Source organism: Centroberyx gerrardi, chromosome 9, assembly GCF_048128805.1.
Source record: "Centroberyx gerrardi isolate f3 chromosome 9, fCenGer3.hap1.cur.20231027, whole genome shotgun sequence".
In the NCBI taxonomy this organism is placed as follows: domain Eukaryota; kingdom Metazoa; phylum Chordata; class Actinopteri; order Beryciformes; family Berycidae; genus Centroberyx; species Centroberyx gerrardi.
Window position 1 is genome coordinate 1,736,521 of NC_136005.1, and position 21,550 is coordinate 1,758,070.

At 42.6% G+C, this 21,550-nt stretch overlaps 1 long non-coding RNA gene across 1 annotated transcript; it reads left to right on the top strand.

Annotated features, from left to right (window-relative positions):
- Nucleotides 1-811: 811 nt before the first annotated feature.
- On the top strand, nucleotides 812-7,344 carry LOC144539660 (uncharacterized). The gene is made up of 3 exons (XR_013505083.1): nucleotides 812-954; nucleotides 5,963-6,088; nucleotides 7,317-7,344. It is a non-coding gene; the product is annotated as an uncharacterized LOC144539660 (long non-coding RNA).
- The last annotated feature ends 14,206 nt before the right edge of the window (nucleotides 7,345-21,550 follow it).

The following is a 21,550-nucleotide window of genomic DNA, read 5'->3' on the forward strand; positions in this document are numbered from 1 at the left end:
TCATCTGGCTGGGTGTCATTATCATGTTAACACACTGTGTGGTGAGTGGTTTTCTCTGTCTGGGCAGCAAAACAACTACATCTAACTCTGTAATGAGCTGTGAAGCCTTGCATCAGTAGCTGTGGTTACATGAGCCATATTTTCTTCCTCTGCAAGTGTTTAGATGAGCACTAAATAAAAGGATGGCATGGTGTGTGTTTACCTGCTCCACAGTGTGTGATCAGAATAAAAGTTCCTGACTGCACTTGAACATGGGCTTATGTTTTTTAAATCCCCATGAAATTAACTCCCATTACTTTTCCTTCCTGGAAAACAGAGTATCTTTATTGGTGACATCATGCTGCACCAGTAGTGTAAATATAAATTCCACCCAATAAAACATCACAGATTTTTGAACAGTCCCGCCCCTTCGCCCCTCCCATCAAATAAAACTGACTTTCTCTCTTTGACTGATATTCAGTTGGTTTAGACTTTTGAATGAATCAATTCCTGAGTGGTTCAACACTCGGGCTACATGTTTTGCATGTAAAACCTTATTCTGCAAAGTAACTAGTAACTCCAGCCGTCAGATAAATGTAGTGGAGGAAAAAGAACAAGATTTCCCTCTGAGATGTAGAGGAGAAAAAGTCTCACAAAATACAAAGTACTTGAGTTAATGTACTTAGTTACTTTCCACCTCTGAGGATACTGCAGCAGGCTTGGTCACATGGGGAATCGAACCCACGACCTCGCTGACCTGCTCACACATTCACTGGTGGTTAAAGTTAAAGCCTCGGTGTGAACTGTCATGTTGTCGCTCCTGCAGCTCTGTGGTGTTTCCGGCCTCCGGCTGCAGCAGAGTCTCAGTCCGGTCTGAGCTGCAGCTTCAGGATTCATGAATCCGGTTCAGTCTCCTTCCTGCTCTCCAGACCCCCCCGCTCCCCTCGCTGTGAGACCTGCTGGGAGGACCGAGACGTGAGTCCACAGACCTGCACCTGTCACTGATTGACTGACTGATGGATTGATGGATTGATTGATTGATTGATTGATTGATTGATTGATTGATTGAAGGAAATGAATGAAGTGCATATTGCTGTGTTTGTCTCAGGCTTCGTTCACTCTGCAGCTGAAAGTTTCCCAACTCTTATTTTTCCTCCATGTGACTCAGATCTGATGTTTTCTAATCAGTGTGAACAGCAAATAAATGTTAATATTAATAATAAAATAAAATAATGTAAATGCAGGGTTAAAAAAACAACAAAATACAACAGGAATCAAATCTGTATGCATTAAGTGATTTCAAACCTTCTAACCAATCCTGAAGCTAATGTGTGTAAAATGTTCTTGTTGAAGTGAGCGAGTAAAGTGAACTTGCTACCTGCTGCTTCACTGGTCATTGTGGAACATGTGACCTGTCATGTGACCTTCAGCGGGAGAAACAGCTGGCAAAGAGAGACTGCTAACCGGCGAGACTTCTCCGTAGATACTGTATTAGCATTTATGCACGGTGCTTTGCAGTGTTTGTCCTGGTAGGCTTCCGTAGTGCAGTGTGTTATTTACAACTGTGTTGTAGTTTCACCCTCTAGTGGTCAGAACATTTTGCTTGATGCAGCTTTAAAGCCTGTGTGTTAAAATGCAGCATTGCACTGATTGATCAGCCACCGATCATAATCGGCTGATAAATGTTCTAAGCAGATCTGCAGCAGAACATCAGCAGCTCCGCGTGTCGTCCACAGTGACAGTTCATATCTAATCACAACATTTGATCAGAGATTAGTAACAGATCAATATATTGGACAGAAGGCAGAGCCGGTGGCTAGTGACTCTTCAGCCATCAAACACACACCGACATGTGATAACTGTTAGCTAGGATTTATTTACACAGGGATAGACAGCCAAGCAGTGTGTTAACAATCTGTTAAACTCAATTTAACAATCTGTTAAACACAGAGCCACTTAAACAGATTGTTAAACACACATCATATCGGCTCCATAAAACCTGATTGGTGCATTAAGATGTGATCAGAAGAGCTTTAACCGCTCCTCAGGCAGGAGCCGCTCATCTGTTTTCAAAGGGATAGTTCACCCAAAAATTTTAATTTGGTCGTTACTCATCCTCATGCCAGTACAAAATCAGATGAGTGTTTTTTCTTCATACAGCTTACCAGCAGTTCTCCAGCCTCACTGCCGGAGAAGCTTTCTTCCAAACAGTTGCAGTAAATGGAGTCCAGTCCTTTAGTCCATAACAGTCCTCTATACAGCTGCAGCATAATCTTCTGACGCCATGCGATCGCTCTGTGAGTGGAAAAAAACTAAATTTGATCAATTATTTAAAGGATAAGGCTGGTTTTTTTAATTACATTTCTTATCGTCAACAAATCCTATGAAAATAATAAAATCAACAATGTGTTTGCTCTCCTCCCGTTACTTTCTGACTTCCCACGTTCCGTTTTTAGCCGTCAACCCGGAAGTCATTGGCTCCAATTGGAAGCTAAAAACCTTTAAATACAGCTCACAAAGACATAGTTTACATTATAAAAATCACTAACTGTGACCATGAAAAGTCAGACTGTTGTAGTGATACCAATTCAAATGGGAACAAATTCTTCATTACGCCGGGGACTATTTTCTGTGCTACGGGTTTTTAATAGTTTTTAATACAATGCAGTTCTATGGCTGCTGGGACATGAGGCTTTACTGGGCACCGGCTACATGGACTGATTTTGTTATTTTCATAGGATTTGTTGACGATAAGAAATGCATTAAAAAACACCAGCCTTATCCTTTAATGCCTCCATTGTATTCAGTTCAAGGCCACCAAGGTCGCGCTACGTTTGTGTGCGACAGTGTGCGTCCCCCGTGGCCCCATGACGCCTTACCAGTGAACTCCCCTTTAATCTAAGTAAGGCTGCGTTCACAGCCAGCATGTTCAGAGCGGTTTATTTGAGCTCTGCAGCGTTTCCTCCTTTAGGTGGCACCTAATGAATCGCTATCTAACCTGCAGGATGACAGGTTAGATAAACTCTGTCCAATAAACAGGCTACTGGTGAGTGAAGCTCTGGTTTCAGTTGTAATCGGACAGTGTGAGCCTAAACGAATCAAAACAAAGTCAGCTTTTCCACTGTGGTTCAAACCGAAGAGAACAGGCTGAGGTGAAGCAGGGAGCTGCAGAGTCCCACCTGGGGAAAACAGGTCTAAAGGCCCTGACACACCCAATGTCAGGCCGTCGGTAAGCGTCTGTGTCCCTAGTTTTTGCGGTGTGTCCCGCACCGTCGGCACTAGTTGAACCCTGTTGGCGTCTTTTCGGCCGATTGAGCGTGTTGAATCGGCGTCGGAGCCCGTCGGTGAGAGAGATCACTCTGATTGGTAGTTTGTGTTTTGCCCCTGGATGATTGGACCGATAAATTCCTTCAACATGTGGAACTGAACAGGAAAGAGCCGAGCGAAATTTTTAAAATCGGAGGTTTCATTTATCTCCAGCTCTCGACAGGTTGGGGAAAGCCCCTTGAGCCTGTCGCTGGAGTATTCATGATTTCACCCATTTAGTGCGGTTTCTCCTTATTTTTCACCTCCGCCTCTTCCTTTCTTCTTCCACAACCAAAAGACCAAGGGCTGACAACGCCAGTGCCATTTGCATCAGACATATGGTATGGAGAGTTATTGCAGGCGCAGAACGTACGTGCTAGTTGGCCGTCGGCTGTAGTCTTTGCGGTGTGTTCAAGTGCAACTTTTTGGACCAAACACAGGCGATGTGAGGCGACGCAACAGTTGGCCTTCGTTAAGTGTTCGTTAAGGGTTAAGTGTTTTTCTCAAGGGCACATCAGCAGTTATTGAAGTCATGAAGAGCTTTACTCAGTCACTTCCCCGTCCAGACTGTCCAGACTGTCCCGACTGTCCCGACTGTCCAGACTGTCCCGACTGTCCCGACTGTCCAGACTGTCCAGACTGTCCAGACTGTCCCGACTGTCCCGACTGTCCAGACTGTCCCGACTGTCCCGACTGTCCCGACTGTCCCGACAGTCCAGACTGTCCAGACTGTCCCGACTGTCCCGACTGTCCAGACTATCCAGACTGTCCCGACTGTCCCGACTGTCCAGACTATCCAGACTGTCCCGACTGTCCCGACTGTCCAGACTGTCCAGACTGTCCCGACTGTCCCGACTGTCCAGACTGTCCCGACTGTCCAGACTGTCCAGACTGTCCAGACTATCCAGACTGTCCCGACTGTCCCGACTGTCCAGACTGTCCAGACTGTCCCGACTGTCCCGACTGTCCAGACTGTCCCGACTGTCCAGACTGTCCAGACTGTCCAGACTATCCAGACTGTCCCGACTGTCCCGACTGTCCCGACTGTCCAGACTGTCTCGACTGTCCAGACTATCCAGACTGTCCCGACTGTCCCGACTGTCCAGACTGTCCAGACTGTCCCGACTGTCCCGACTGTCCAGAGATGTTCTGGACAGGAACACTTCTCTAACCAGTGACATAACATCAGCAGTGTCCTGGAAAACCCTCAGAAGTCCAAAAGGTCAACATTTTTATTTATAATAAGCCACAGTTTACAGAAATCCATGAAATCCATTTTGATGTGTATTCTGAACAGGAGGTTCAAACAAATCACAAATATGATGATAAATGGAGATAAATGTTTTATCCAGGTAGCAAGAAAAAACACTGTAACTTGGGGCGTCCTGGTGGCTCAGTGGTTTAAGGCAGTGGTTCTCAACGTGGGGTCCGAGGACCACCAGCTGTCCTAGAGGGGGTTCCAGGGGGCCCCAGGCAAATTGATGAATTGTTAAACTTTACCATTTAGAGAATCTAGAAGAATGACTGTTTTGGTCATAATTTCACTGTTATCTCTCTATCTACAATACAGACAGTCATGGGATTCTGGACAAAATCTTATCTGATAATAAAAATATTCTCAGATTTGGGTCCGAGAGACAAAATCTCATCAATCAATCACAGGTCTGTGGCTTGATATCTGTGGTCTGTGGTCCTTGATATGAAAAAGGTTGATGATTAAACCATATGTAAATGAGTCTGAATCTGACCTGGGACTTTTGCCACATGTCATCCTAGTCTCTCCCCCAGTCTTTCCTGTCTCTCTATACTTTCATCTGTCAAATAAAACAAAACAAAACACTGTAACTCGACAAATTAGTGTGGTCAAGTAAACTGTAATACAAGTCATTTAGGTGGCATCTGGCCTAAATCAATAGCAGGTAAATCAACATTTGCGGACTATGCAAAACATATGCAAAACATGCACAGGCACAGCTTCTCCCTGCTTCCTCTCTTTCTTCCTTCATTGATCCAGAGGAAACTGTCACCAGCTTGGTGGCCTTGTCACATGTAATGGCTTTTCCCCTCAGGCAAAACGAGTCTAGGTACTTTTGCAGCTGCCGTGGGGAACAATGCGTTGGGTGTGGTTTGCATACAATGCCACAGCCTGTTCTTGTTGCTTTTATGGCCCCTTAGTGCAATTAAATACACATATAAATATTCTTATTTATATACACTACATATACTTAGAGAATTCCTTTGTTAAGTTGTCAACTTTTTAACATTATAGTAACTGTAGCTGTAACCAAGGTGTCTGTGTTCATATTCCATATCATCTAAAGAAAGATTTGACTTCACTTTGGACAGTAACTACACAGGAATGAACAATAATAATATAATAATACACTTTATTTATGTGTAAATAAAGTATAAGTGTATTAGTGCTTTGCAAAACAAGAAAAAAGCAACAGAGTTAAAAAAAAATTGTCATAAAACATAAGAGTAAAGGTAAAGGACTAAAAGGTAGTAAAAAAAAAAAAAATACAAATACGTGGATAAAACAAGGATAATACTACAACACATTTTGTAGTATCCAGGTTGTCAGGTTTGCTCACCCTGTCTGTCTGTCTCTCTCTCTCTCTCTCTCTCTCTCTCTGTTTCTCTCTCTCTCTCCCTCTCTCTCTCTCTGTTTCTCCAGAGAAAGGTCCTCGCCTGTGACTCTGATTTCGACCCGCAGCGTGTCCGAGGCCTGACCGACCGCTCCATCCTCCTGACGAGCTGCCTGGACCTCCTGACCTACAGAGTGGACTGTCTTCTACTGGGGGTTAAGGACAGCCGCCTTCCTTTCTGTCTGAACTGGCAACATATATTTTATATACTGACGCTGGATGCAAATCATGTATCTGGAAACAAGCTCACAGTGACTGAAGATATACAGGGGCAATCTAGCAGCTTCCATGGGCCTGAAGTGGCATGCAATTCACTCAACACATAAATAACCATGGAAACTTATGATTCATGTAAGCATTATTTACATTTCCAAGCCCAAAAATTACAAGTTTTCAGTGTTTCCCCAATAATGTCCTTCCTGTCAGGGTGGAAAAGCCTCTGAAACAGCGTTTAGACCCTCATGGGACACTAAAACTCTCCACTGAAACCCAAAATAATGACAGCAGATGGCAGCTCCTTCAGGCAGGACGACCCACTGCAGCTATTCAGTGAATGGGGAAACTCACTATCAGGGGTGAAAGGGGATTTTCATGATGTCAGAGATGGATTATGCTGACTGATGTCTGAAATTGTTGAGAATGGGTGACGTGTTTTGTACTTTTGCTGTTTTTTCTTCTGTTCTTCTTTCTTTTATGTGCATAATGTGAGTGTTCCTTACTGTCATTTTTCTTTTCTATTGTAAAAAATTCTAAAATGTACACCCACATGCTCACTGTTATGTCGTTTAATACTGTTTTCAATACAAATATTTTGCAAAAAAAAGAGAATGGGCAACGCCAGGCAGCAGCTCAGAAACACCAAACCACTGTTTGATGAGAGAGGATGTGTGTGTGTGTGTGTGTGTGTGTGTGTGTGGGTAGGGGTAGCACAGCTGAAACATGCCCAGACATGTTCAGTAAATTCAGACTCACTTCCTGGATGTGAAGAGTTTATTTCCAAAGTGAAATTCATTCATCTTGAAAAGAAAAATCAGTACTTGAATTTAATTATTTGATATCTATGTTCGCAATCCAGACTGTCAAAGAGTTATTTAGTTATTTAGATCTTTTGTAAGGCGCTTTATAAATAAAATGCATGTATTATTAGTCAACCAAGGACTTAAGTTACCTGCTATCCTTTAAGAAGTATCAGCATTTGGTTTGATGTTGTGCTGACCATCATTTAGCCAACCAAAGACTTACATTACAGACTATAATGGGGGTTAGGGTTAGGGTAGGGAAATAACCAGCAGCATTTGCATTAATTTTGTGAGAACAGGTGTCACTTCTCCAGATGGTTGAACTGAACTCTTGTCTGATATCTGTCTGTCTGTCTCTCCTCAGATCAGCTGGGAGGAAACCAACTGCACAGGTGAGGATTTCATGAATCTACTTCAAATGATTCCTGCTCCAGATTCTCAGAGAGAGAAAGTCCTAAAACTAAAACTAAATGGTTTCTAGCTGAGTCAGTCTCATTCTACTCGATTACTACTAGATTTGCATAAATTTGATTCTGCCCATACAGTACTCTAAGAACTCATATATTGGCTATTCTGATAGTGTGATGATGTTTTAAAGTTGCACTGGATAATTTACACTGTGAGAGATGCTAACTAAGTTGCTAACTTGTACAGTAGGTTATAATTACAACCTCCGTACGCTCCAGCTCAGATAAACAGATAAACATGGACGCCCACAGTATTTTCTTCAACCAGCGTAAAATACTGTTCCCTATGCCAGTGGTACTCAACCTGGGGGGTCGGGACCCCCCAGGGGGCCGCAAGAGCCCATTTTTCGGGGGTCGCAAAATTATTTATAGGATAGGAAAAAAACGGAATTCTGCCGTACAAATGATATTATCATGTCTATTTTTTCGGATTTTTCTCTATTTTTGCTTTTTTCTTTTATAAAATGCTTCATAGTTTTCAGCCTCCAGGCCTCCTGTTCTGTTTTAAGGGTCACGAGCCAAGGTTGAGAACCACTGCCCTATGCAACAGCTCAGTGATATAGCATTAGAGTGTGTGTGTGTGTGTGTGTGTGTGTGTGTATGATCTTGCCTAGTGCAGCTTTAAGATGGCATCATGTTAAACCTAGTGGTTTGGGGGTCATCCCTGTGTTCCCTCATTAATTTTTTCCCCCATCCAAATTAGTCTCTATGTTCCCTCAGCATCAGAGGGTTAGGGGGCGAAAGGGGCAAAAACATTACCTCATTGGTGGAGGTACTGATCTGAGGGAACATAGGGCTGAGGGAACATAGGGTTGAGGGAACACAGGGTTGAGGGAACATAGGGCTGAGGGAACATAGGGTTGAGGGAACACAGGGTTGAGGGAACACAGGGTTGAGGGAACATAGGGCTGAGGGAACATAGGGCTGAGGGAACATAGGGTTGAGGGAACACAGGGTTGAGGGAACACAGGGTTGAGGGAACACAGGGCTGAGGGAACATAGGGTTGAGGGAACATAGGGTTGAGGGAACACAGGGTTAAGGGGAACATAGGGCTGAGGGAACACAGGGCTGAGGGAACACAGGGCTGAGGGAACATAGGGCTGAGGGAACATAGGGTTGAGAGAACACAGGGTTGAGGGAACATAGGGCTGAGGGAACATAGGGCTGAGGGAACATAGGGCTGAGGGAACATAGGGCTGAGGGAACACAGGGCTGAGGGAACATAGGGCTGAGGGAACATAGGGTTGAGAGAACACAGGGTTGAGGGAACACAGGGTTGAGGGAACACAGAGTTGAGGGAACATAGGGCTGAGGGAACATAGGGCTGAGGGAACACAGGGTTGAGGGAACACAGTGTTGAGGGAACATAGGGCTGAGGGAACACAGGGCTGAGGGAACACAGGGTTGAGGGAACACAGGGTTGAGGGAACACAGAGTTGAGGGAACATAGGGCTGAGGGAACACAGGGTTGAGGGAACACAGGGCTGAGGGAACACAGGGTTGAGGGAACATAGGGTTGAGGGAACACAGGGCTGAGGGAACATAGGGTTGAGGGAACATAGGGCTGAGGGAACATAGGGTTGAGGGAACATAGGGTTGAAGGAAGATAGGGCTGAGGGAACATAGGGTTGAGGGAACATAGGGCTGAGGGAACATAGGGTTGAGGGAACATAGGGTTGAGGGAACATAGGGTTGAGGGAACATAGGGCTGAGGGAACATAGGGTTGAGGGAACATAGGGTTGAGGGAACATAGGGTTGAGGGAACATAGGGTTGAGGGAACATAGGGTTGAGGGAACATAGGGTTGAAGGAAGATAGGGCTGAGGGAACATAGGGTTGAGGGAAGATAGGGCTTAGGGAACATAGGGCTGAGAAAATTTTGCTGTAAATATGTTCTCATTGAAAACAATGTAGCCATTTGAAATCTACCCAAGCTTGATAGAGAACAAGGTTTCAACATCAACCAATCAGAGACAAGGACATTGGTCAGATGACCCAAAAATATTTTAGAAATAGTCTAACTGCTGCTAAATAGTAATCACAACTAGGAAATAACAGCTTTGATTCTTTTTCTATAACATTTAATCTAACAAGCTAGCTGTTGATGCCAGATCCGAACAGAAGACTATAGCACGTTATGAAACTAAAAATTAATACATTTTTACATTTTCAGTAGAAACAAGGCCAAGATGACAGTGATGCGGCAGTTTGTTATTTCATCCATTTTCACTCCTCAAACTGTCAAATTTGTCGGTTTAGTGAAAATGGATGGAGACACCTGACCAAATTTCTTGTCTGTGATTGGATGATGCTGAAACCTCGCTCTCCGATCAAGTTTGGCTGGATTTCAAACTGATACATTGTTTTCAGTGAGAACATAAATTTGCCCTAAAGATTCATGAGGGTCGAAACGCGCTGGTTCTGAGTCAGGACAATAAAGGCTTTTTACATTCAAAGCTTTCAGCCTCTTCCCTCCTTACTGGATTCAGAGTCTTCTGGACTTTGTGGATCCAGTTGACTTTCTTCTCTCTGCTGTTTCTCATTCTTACTGCGAGTATCTCAGCTGTTTCCTACACTGCAGTGTTTCCTCTTTGACGTTCTCTCTCTCTGTTACTCAACATCGCTGCAGTTCTCCTTTAGACACTTTATCAGCCACTTGGTCATGTGGCCGTAAGTCAAACCACAGGTCCAGACCTGCCAGGAAGGAGGTTTTTGATACAGGGCTGTAAGAGGTCGCATGGCGTGCTGCAGAAGTAAGAAATCAGGGCGGAAACCATTCAGCGGTCCACAGCATCTGACGCAACTTTCTCTCGTGTTATTTTGGGGCGAGCAGCTGTGTAGAAACCCGGTCTGGGTGTGAGGAAGAGGAAGAGGAGGGTGAGAGCAGGGTTTGTTATTGTGGTTTTGAGTGTTTGAATTCGACCATCGGTTACATTGGCAACTGTCAAGGGCAGGAAACACTTGGGGGGCGCCGCCTGCGTGTGGTTGTGCCAAAACACACACACACACACACACACACACACCCGCTCAGTCACTCTCGGTCTTGCGGTCATGTCGGGGGTTAGGGTCTCTCACTACAGGTCATGAAACCACACCTAACAAACCGCAGTCTCCTCAACACACAGAACAGAAACCCCTTGACGCTTTCTACTCCACAATAAAGTTTAACGCCTTTCTGAGGCCTCCTCTCTCTCTTCTTCACCAGCAGAGCAAACGCTAACTTCCTCTGCTCCATTCTTATTCTCATTGTCCCCTTTACTTCAGATAAGCATCTTTGTTGTTGCTGTACTTTGTGCTGCATAGCCATGAGAATGATGTCACTCTCCTTGCGCCCTTTGACCTCTTGCTCTCTCTGTTGCTTTGTGTTTGAGCAGGAGAAAAAAAGCTCCTGTCTCACGGCCTGAAACACCGGTCATGTAGTGAAACTTTTTCTTCTCGTCTTCCTCTCCTCTCTCTCAGTGAACTCCACCTTGACCTGCCTCGGTAGCTGGTGCCCAGATCGAGTCACGTTTGGTCTTAGGTTTGGCATTTCAGCTGCTATCATCATCATCATCATCATCCTGGGTCTGGTTGTCTTCTTCCTCCACCGGAAGTTCATCTCCAAGTGCAGAGGAAGCTCCGTGGAGCTCGACAAGATGGTGTGTTCATATTCTGCAGCGAACCACCAGATAAAGATGGAGAGAGGAGAAGTCGATGAATCAAAGTCTGTTAAAGATGATCAACATCATTGCCAGTTGGATTGTGGCTCTGCTGCATACCTCTGGAAAAGATAACCTACTCACTAAGGAATAAGATGCATCTTTTCTATAAAATATGGTAACCTTTTATCGACTACATGGAGAATCTCCCATCTCACATGATTGAATGATCATCTGCATGGTCTCTCTGTTCTCACCACACTAGTGTTGTAAAAAACATTCTACTGTGGTTAAGGCTAACCTATCTCTCATTTGTCTGTTAAATATTTTTTGAGACGTCTGTAATGTACTGTGAACGTTTTTGTATTGTCATTGTGTGGCTGTATGTTTTGTATACTTTTTGAAAAACCAAAATAAAATACTCTAAAAAAAAAAAAAGATAATCAACGTAACACACTATGAAGAAATATCTGAGATGTTCTGGTGTAACGCTGCAGTGGCCAAACATGGACTCACGCTTTGATTCACTCTCCAGTCTGTTTGTTTCCTGACAGAAAGCAAGTGGTAGCAGAAGGTTTCCAGATTTGGGTTCGACTGTATTTTTGTACTGAAGCTGAACAATAGTTGATATTTTCCAAGTATTCAATGTTTTCTTCTGAAACAGCATTCAGACCATCATGGGACACTAAAACTCTCCACTGAAACCAGACTGATGAAATTATTTTAGTGTCAGCAGCTCTTTGAGGCAGAGAGACATCACACCTGTTCAGTGGCAGGGAGACATTAGGCATTTACATGACGAATGAAGACTCTGGAGGATTCTCCAGACTCTGGAGGATCCAGTGAACCTCGGCTCCTTCGTGGCTCTGAGGAAAACTGCTCAGCTTTCCCTCTCCTTCACATCTGGGATGTTTCCACAACACAAAGAGGAAATAAGTGTGCTTTTACTGGTTTCTACCTCTGTCTGTGGACAACAGCAACTCTCCTCAGAATCCTAAAAATCATAAATAATGACGACTAAATATGACTCAAAGTGTGTTTGCATTTTCCTTTATTGTTTCATAATGTGGAGTTGTGAAGCCTTTTGAGACTGCAACTCAGATTATGGGCTACACAAACAAACAGGACTCGTAATATTAGTGTTATTATTATTATCAGGAGTATAAGGAATGTGGTTGTTAACACACACACACTGTGTCCGTGCGTACGGTCAAGAGAAGGGAGTTGAGCCTTCAGACTCCAGTCTTTAACATTTCTCAGATTCTCAGATTTAATTATCCATCAAATTTAAGTCATCAGTAGAATATCGAGTTGCTACAGAACAGAATAGAATAGGCTATAGCAAGTGTAATTGAGCGTTTTACCAGCAGGGGGGGTTCCAACACACCCATTGTCCGACTACATGTCAATTAGGAAGTCGAAGCAGCATGTGGAGCACAGAAAGGTCAGCCTCCTCATCCAGATGCTGCTGCACAACGGCAGGGGACAGTGACAGACAGCCCTTTTCTCACGGAGAAACTCTTTCTTCAGCCTTCAGATTCACCGCTGCAGTGCAAGGTGAGTTATATTTCATCTGATCCGCTGTCTGTCTGCTTCAGTAAGAGCTGCAGACATCATGGAGTTAGAGAGGAGAGAGAGTAAAGTCTGGGTGTGACTGAATGAACGGGTTGGAGCTGCAGGATTACAATTGAAGAAAAGTGAAGTAAAGCGCATACCGTTATTATTATTACAGTATTATTACAGGGTTTTTTTTTATTGCAAGACAAAAGACAGAACATTGACAGGACAACACGGGGAAAACAAAACAATAAATAGCTACAGGACAGGACAATTAATAAAAGTCTAGCCAGAAAACAAGAGAGCAAAGTGACATTAGTTGTCGGGTATTGTGTTGATCTGGTGTGTGTGTGTGTGTGTGTGTGTGTGTGTGTGTGTGTGCGTGCAAGGGCGTAACTTTGGTTTGAGAAGTGGGGGGGACACAATAAAACGGGGAGTCTGGGGGTACTCCCCCCATAGGCGGAAACTACGGGGGGGACAGGGGGGACCGGACCCCCCCCTTCCCCCTCAATATATCATTGTAAACATAACTATATAATTTTAAATAATATAATAATATGCATTGAAAGCACTTGTGCTAATTATAGACGCAAAACAATGCGTTTTTAAGTTTCGAAAGATTGAGTTCCCCCTCTCATATGCCTCACAGTGGTTTGGTCCACTGCCTCCCTGCCTCCCCGAACCCCCACACACACACACATCAGCCCTCGGTAGGAGTGTGTGTGGAGGATCTCTGGGAGTGTGTCAGTGGCGGCAGATCTCCAGTAAGAAGCTGCTTTGCAAAGGTTAACTTAAAACAAAGGATGTGTCAGACAGTTTTCTTTACTTCTACCACTCAATAGAATAAAACACATTCACAATGTAATCAGACTACATTTTGTTCCGTTACCTCGCGCTTGAATCTCGTGCGTCAGCGTGTTGGTACGGAGCCGCGTCTCCTAATGCATGTGTGTGTATGGAGGCAGGAGGTCTGTCCACTATTAAAATCCTCATAACTCACTGAATTTTCGACCGATTTTCAAGCGGTTTGGTTTGTTACAAATGCCAGACATGTGTTTATGATACAGGATACTTGGTTAAATTAAAATGCGGGTTTTCATATCAAAATACTGTATCTTTTGTAGATGGTAACAGTAATATTTCTATAATATATTTAAGATTAACTTACCCTACGTAATTAGGTTCTAAGTATATTCTATTTTTCTTACTGCATGTAAAATGGCTGCCACTATGTAATTTTGTTTATAATTTTGGAAATAAATGAAGACTTAATTAATAAAAAAGACATAATTACAACAAACACTATGTTGAAATATGAAGTAAGTTTCTGGCAGGCTTCATAGCGTTCTGGACTTTTACACATTGACAGCAAAACATCAGAGATCTGCTTCTTCGGGAAAAAGTGTGAACCACAGCAAGAAGAGAAGAGCTCTTTGGTCATTTACAGATGTGTGTGTGTGTGTGTGTGTGTGTGTGTGGGTTAATCAAACGGCTTCTTATGATTAATCTGCTGCTAATGTGGCTGATTTGTTGGAATTAGTTAATTACAGCGTCTTCCTTCCTTTCTCGCTCTCTCTCCCCCTCCTCTTCCCCTCTTTCTCCCTCTTTCTCCTCCCTTCATCTCTTCCTCTGTCTCCTTCCTCTTTCTCCCTCCTCCTTCTCCCTCCATCTCTCCTGACCTCTCCCCCCCTCCTCCCCCTTCCCTCAGATGAACCTCAGTTGTTTCAGCGGCTCCGATCCAAACAGCAGGAATGTCACTCAGCTGTACCATGGCAACACTGATACAGATTCATGGTGGATGAGAAACGGTTCGCAGCCCCTCCTCTCCTGCTCCTCCGCCTCCCCCCCTCCTCCCTCCAGCTGCGTGCCGTGCATCGTGAATGACGTCGTGTACGTCATGTGCTGCGACCTGACGCAGAACGCTGAAGTGGTGATGGAGGCTGCGGGTCAAAACATAAACATCACAAAGAGCGGTGAGAGGCTCTGAAGTTTCTTCTCGTCTTTCCATCCAGCGATACATGTCTTGTTGTTGGTTGCTGGGATGTTTACATCTGACAGTCTGTGAGATCCAAACACTTTTAGCGTAAAAAGATAATAACTTTAACAAATATAACAGGGTTCCAGCACTTCATGCTTGGACTCCTAATGAGTAATGACAAAGATCAATAACATGGAAAGAACAGTGAGGTAAAACATTCCTCAGTACTCGCAGTAGCCTACTTGCAGTAATGGCAATGTTAGTAGTAGTGGAAGTGGTAGTAGTAGTATAGTAGTAGTAGTAGTAGTAGTGTAATGAATGTGGGTTTTGTTCTTAGTTAGCAGGAAAACACTGCTATTAATGCCAGAGCCTTTGAATAATCACAATGCAATAATGTACAGTACAAAAAGGTAATCTTTATTAAATAGACAAATATATGAGCGACTTCATAAAATGGCGAGGGGTCTACAAACAATTAGGGGCAACTAGCCACGCTAGGATAATCAAAAGCTTCCACGGAGTTGAAAGGCACTACACAGGCTAGACTCTAGCTTAAGGCACCCCACTCGAACACGGCACGCTGGCACCCTCTAAACTGGAGGCACTGCAAATATCACCCAAACAACACTGCACAGGCACTGCACTACACAACCATCACCACTTTAAAGTGGAACGAGATGAATATCCCGCCTATGGGCTTGCCGTTACCCCTCCCTCATCTGTTCTCCCTCCCCACGCTATTAAAAACAGACCTACCTACACACATACACACATACAGGAATACACAATATTTTTATGCGTGTATGGCTACGTGTATGGTCTGAGCTTGAGACGCCGTCCAACTCCCCGAGGAAACGGCTTCGCTGGACGGCGTGGACAGAGTTCAGCCGGCGTCACTGACAGAGTTCAGCCGGCGTCAGTGACACCCCACACGGCAAGAAGTAACACCCAGGGAGCGGTGGCGGCTACGGCACTCTTCTATGGTCCCGGCCCTAACTTTCTACAGGAGGCAGCAGACCTCCCCTCCTAACACAGGAACAGCTAACCACCTGCTCTCGCTGTCTTCATCGCCGGCAGTCCTAAATGACTGCGAACGATACCCTCCCTCCCAAAAGAGTGCCGAACCGCAGCAACAAGAGGCTTCCCCCAAATGCGGCGCCTGCCCAGTCTTTTGTCTGCTTAGTGTCCCTCCCGCCTCGCAATCAGTCCCACCTGTATTCACTTCAATCAATCGGTCAGTCCATACACATTACGTCACTAATTGTGAGTCCCACAGCTCATTCACATCACAGTAGTATAGTAGTAGTAGTAGTATAGTAGTAGTAGTAGTAGTATAGTAGTAGTAGTAGTAGTATAGTAGTAGTATAGTAGTAGTAGTAGTAGTAGTAGTATAGTAGTAGTAGTAGTAGTATAGTAGTAGTAGTAGTATAGTAGTAGTAGTATAGTAGTAGTAGTAGTAGTAGTATAGTAGTAGTAGTAGTAGTATAGTAGTAGTAGTAGTATAGTAGTAGTAGTAGTAGTAGTAGTAGTATAGTAGTAGTAGTAGTATAGTAGTAGTAGTAGTATAGTAGTAGTAGTAGTAGTAGTGTAGTAGTAGTAGTATAGTAGTAGTAGTAGTAGTAGTATAGTAGTAGTAGTAGTAGTAGTAGTAGTATAGTAGTAGTAGTAGTAGTATAGTAGTAGTAGTAGTAGTAGTAGTAGTAGTAATCATAGCAGCGGTAGCAGTACTAATAGTAATAGTAGCAGTGGCAGTAGGCTAGTAGTGGTAGTGGTAGTACTACTAGTAGTAGTAATCAGTGGTGGAAAGTAACTAAGTACATTTACTCAAGTACTGTACTTAAGTACAATTTTGAGGTACTTGTACTTTACTTGAGTATTTCCATTTTATGCTACTTTGTACTTATACTCCACTACATTTTAGCGGGAAATATTGTACTTTTTACTCTATTTTACTCTTACTTACTACTTTTTTTTTACATTTATTTCACAGCTTTAGTTACTAGTTACTTTTCAGATCAATATTTTATATTTAAAACATTTGATCATCTTTATAAAATAACTATAAAATAGCATTGTTATAGATTAGACTACCCAAAAGTATTGCTAAATTGTTAAGATTAGCTTCACGTTGACAACTTTAAAATGCTGCTTACATGTACATGTATGTCAATAAATCAGTATTAATATTCCAATAATTTATGAAAAATATAACTCTCTAAATGGGGACAGCATATGTTTACTTTGATACTCTAAGTACATTTTGCTGCCAATACTTATGTACTTTTACTTAAGTAAGATTTTGAATGCAGGACTTTTACTTGTAATGGAGTATCTTTACATTGTTGTATTGCTACTTTTACTTAAGTAAAAGATCTCAGTACTTCTTCCACCACTGGTAGTAATAGCAGTAGCTAGTAATAGTAGTAGTAGCAGTAGAAGTCTTAATTTCTGTGTATTTATGGTTTCAGAAAGTTCATTAGCTGTGTCCAATCAGATGCAGGCTGGTTTTGACAGCTTTGTTTCTTTATTTTGGTTTTCAAATTGGTTTTAAATTCAGTTCCAGGTAGCATGAAAAAGTTCTGAAACCTGCAGATTCCCTTCTGTCACAGTAATACAGAGAGACAACGCTTTATTGTGATTATGATGGTGATGCAATAGGTACAAGGCATGGTCTACCAGTTCTCATAATCCCAGTAAAGAATGGCTGTTATGGCTTTCATACAACAGTATTCAGATTGTTTGGCTGAAACTATTTATCATGACTATTAACCATGAGGTGTTTCATTACAGAGTGTCCTGAACTGCTTCACCCAACTGGATCTACTGGCTCAACTGGACCCCAGGGTGAGTGTGGAGGAGTGATGGATCACACTTAGCCTTGATACACACATAACACATATTATCCCGCTTATCAAAATATGCTTAAAACTCTTAAAATGGCACTAAAACATACTGGAATCACTTTACCTTACATTTTGTGAAGAAACAAATATTTTTATTGCATCATAGGACACATCTGTTTTTTTTGTGAACATCCTTTTTAGTGAAAAACAAACAAGGACAGATTCAGACTCTTGCCAACACCCAGCAGGTAATCACAATGAGAGAAAAAAATCCATTAATAAAAAGAATCTACCTATCAACCTGATATCCAAGCATTCACATGGTTCAATTAGTTATGTGTTGTAAATGCACAGTAAATGAATAACTTGTTTTGAGGATATTCACGCTCGTGAGGATATTCACGATTATCCCGTTAATGGAAATTCACCAAGATAAAATTATCTTGAGTGTTTTTATCGCGATAAAAGATAAAATCTTATATCCTCCCATCCCTAGTCAGCAGCCTCTCAGTTTCCACCGAGTCTCAGAATGAACAGCAGAACAAACACTAACTTGCTCTGGTCCATTTCTGTTTTCAGCTGCATGGTCCCCTTGTCTTCAGATTAGCAGTATATATGTATATATATATATATATATCTATATATATGTATATATATGTATATTTTTGTCGTGCTTTGTGCTGCGTAGCGATGAGAATGATGTCACTCTCCTTGAGCCCTTCGACCTCTTGCTCTCTCTGTCACTTTGTGTTTGAGCAGGAGACAAAAAGCTCCAGTCTGATCACGGCCTAAAACACCGGTCATGTAGTGAAACTTTTCCTCTTGTTTTTCTCTCCTCTCTCTCAGTGAACTCCACCTCGACCGGCACTGATCCACTGGCACTCGGTCTCGGTCTCGGTCTCGGCGTTCCAGCTGCTCTCCTCCTCCTGCTGGCTCTACTTGTCTTCCTCCTCTGGAAATTCATCTCCGAGCGCAGAAGAAGCTCTGTGGAGCGCGACATGTCGTATTCTGCAGTGAACAAACATAAAGATGGAGAGAGTGTAGGAACTGATGCTAAAGTTTAGCAACATAACACACTGTGAAGAAATATCTGACTTGTTCTGGTAAGGCAGCAGTGACCAAACATGGACACATTTGATTCAGTTTCCTGCCAAAAGGCAAGTGACTATATTTGAGAGGCTAAATATGAAATTTACAGTTTTTCGCAATTGCTTACGCACATTTTCTGAAACTAAGGCTCATTTTCTCAAAACTCTAAACACAACACACAAAAACACTAACACAAAATGCAAAACTCCACAAATCTCCATCCACCATTTTATCTCTTTTCAAAATGTAATTTTGCAACAAAATGACACACAACCATCATACAATACATCTTTCTAACAAACCACTACACACTGATGTGCTTAACGGAAAATACTGTTATGAATATCTCATCAGTAGGCTTATGACTTTTACATGTTCAGAGGTAGACTTACACAGCAGCCTGTTGTAAGTTACAGTACTGTAATATAGTAACACACAAATACATTATTTCAATCACAAATGCCTTATTTCAACACTTGGATATTTGTTGGATATGTGAAGTGTTCTGTCATCTGTGATGAGAGGATGTGGCCAATGAGAACGAGAGAACACTACACACTACTGTGTTTAGTGTTTTGCAAAAACAAAAAAACTGAAAAGCAGCTTGTATTGTTGCAGACTTGATACATCAGTTTCAGGTTTTAGTGATTGTGTCCCAAGTTCCAGTTTTAGTGTGTAAACAATTGTGAAAAACTGTAATATCAAAGAGTGTGTGTCTGGATTTAGGGTGTGACTGATATGAGTTTTTGAAGTCCGGTATTGATACCAATATTTTTATATTGAAACTGCCGATAGCCAACATTTTGTTCCAAATATTCAGTGTTTCCTCCAGAGTTTTATTCTTGTCAGAGTGGGAAAGCCTCTGAAACATTCAGTCCATCATGGGACACTAAAACTCTCCACTGAAACCAGACTGATGAAAGTCTTTTAGTGTCAGCAGAGAGACACCACACCTATTCACTGGTAGAGAAACTCTGGGAGACATTTCTGCCTTTAAATGAAGAATTAAGTGACCAAAACAGAATTGAACAATTAAATAAAATGTGCAAAGAAAACAAAATGTCATGTGAGGTTTTCCAGACTGTGTTTCTGCAGCTGGACGATAACTGATATTTAATTAAAGGCCGATATCTGATATCAGTCTAACCCTAGTCCACATTTGGCCACTGTTGTTACATAATTATAATAAAAAACGTATTAATATAACACATTCCAAAAAAAGTTACCAAGTGCCTTAAAGACAATAAAATAATATTACATAAAAAACAATAAGATGTATGTGCTAAAAATGTACATGAATGATGAAATAGAACTATTTATAGATTGAATTGACACATTTATCCAAACTTTCATCACAGTGAACAGCCATCGAAAACAGACTCATTTTCCAAAATGGACCAACTCTGTTTCAATATGAAATGTATTGATTGGCTGTATCACGTATTGATTAGATCATAGGTTCAGCTAATGGTAAAAACCTGTTTATAAGAAAATTTCACAATCCTTTTTTTCCATAATGTGATTTTCTGGAATTTATCCATAATTTGTGAAGGAAAACTGCACTGCTGACCTGTTAGTTTTAGGATTGATTTGAAGTTTTTTTTTTGTTCCTATTTATGATTGACTCATGTATTTTTGACTACTGTGTCATTTTATACTCTGTAAAGCACTTTGTAAAATCTATTTTTGAAAAGTTGTAATATAAATAAAGTTTTTTTTATCATTATGTTTGTTGTTTAATCGTCTGATCCCAGTCAAGACATTTGACCTCTGACCTTTGAACCTTTCTGTGCCAGAGAAGCACAGCGGCTGGGAATGAAGGAAGATGGAATGAGATTAAACTTTTCAGTCCTCTCTCTCTCTCTCTCTCTCCCTCTCTCTCTCTCTCTCTCCCTCTCTCTCTCTCCCTCTCTCTCTCTCTCTCTGTGTAATGTAAAATGTATTATGTGGTAAGTTGGGGGAAGCAGCTTTGTTTGTTTGTTTGTTTGTTTGGAGGCCTGTGTACTCTTACTACGTAAGAGAAATGTATGTGTCTTGCTGAACTTCCTTTTGGGTGAGGTCAAGTTGGCCATCTGGTTAACCCGTAGGAACAAGGTGAGGGGGGCGGGGCCTACAGACCCTGTGGCCATGTGGAGGGGCGTGGCCATGTGGAGGGGCGTGGCCTCTGCTCCTGTCAGGGTGGAATGTGTGTACTAGTCTTTAAGGAATGATGTTGAGTCTTTCAGGAGTGTATGGGGACTGGGAGGGGGAGGGGCCATATGTGATGAGGGGGGGGAGGAACATCCAGCGTCTCTCTCTCTCTCTCTCTCTCTCTCTGTCTCTCTCTCTCTCTGTCTCTCTCTCTCTCTCTCTCTCTCTCTCTCTCTCTCTCTCTCTCTCTCTCTCTCTCTCTCTCTCTCTCTCTGTCTGTCTGGCATATTGAAGCCCTTAAATCTAAAAAGGCTGCCTTAGCCAACCTGTTGGGCTTTACAGCACAGGGAGCTCTGGTCCGCCCACGGTTTCCTGAATGCATCTCACATGGACGCCCCCTCGCAGTTTTTCTTCATTTTGGAGCGAAAGAACGGTCAGAGAAAGATTCTCCACTCTTTACGCTCTGAAAGTGGATCCACAATAATGGAAACCCCTGAGATTCGGAGATATGCCACCTTCTTCTATAAAGAGCTCTTTAAAAGGGAATATGTGGAGGATTTAGAGTTGGCTGAATCTTTTTATGCTGGACTACCTCAGGTGGATGCTGACACTAATGCAGTGTTGGACGCAGAACTGTCTTTGAATGAACTGTATACTGCTGTCATGAGCCTGGGAAAGCATGGAAATGGAAAAGCACCCGGCATTGATGGACTGCCCGTTGAGTTTTACAAATCGTTTTGGTCAGTGGTTGGTGAAGATCTGTTGGAGGTGCTTCGTGATAGTTTGTGTAAAGGACACCTACCGCTGAGCTGCAGGAGGGCGGTTATCACCTTGCTGCCGAAAAAGGGAGATCTACAAGATCTGAAGAACTGGAGACCTGTATCTTTGTTGTGTG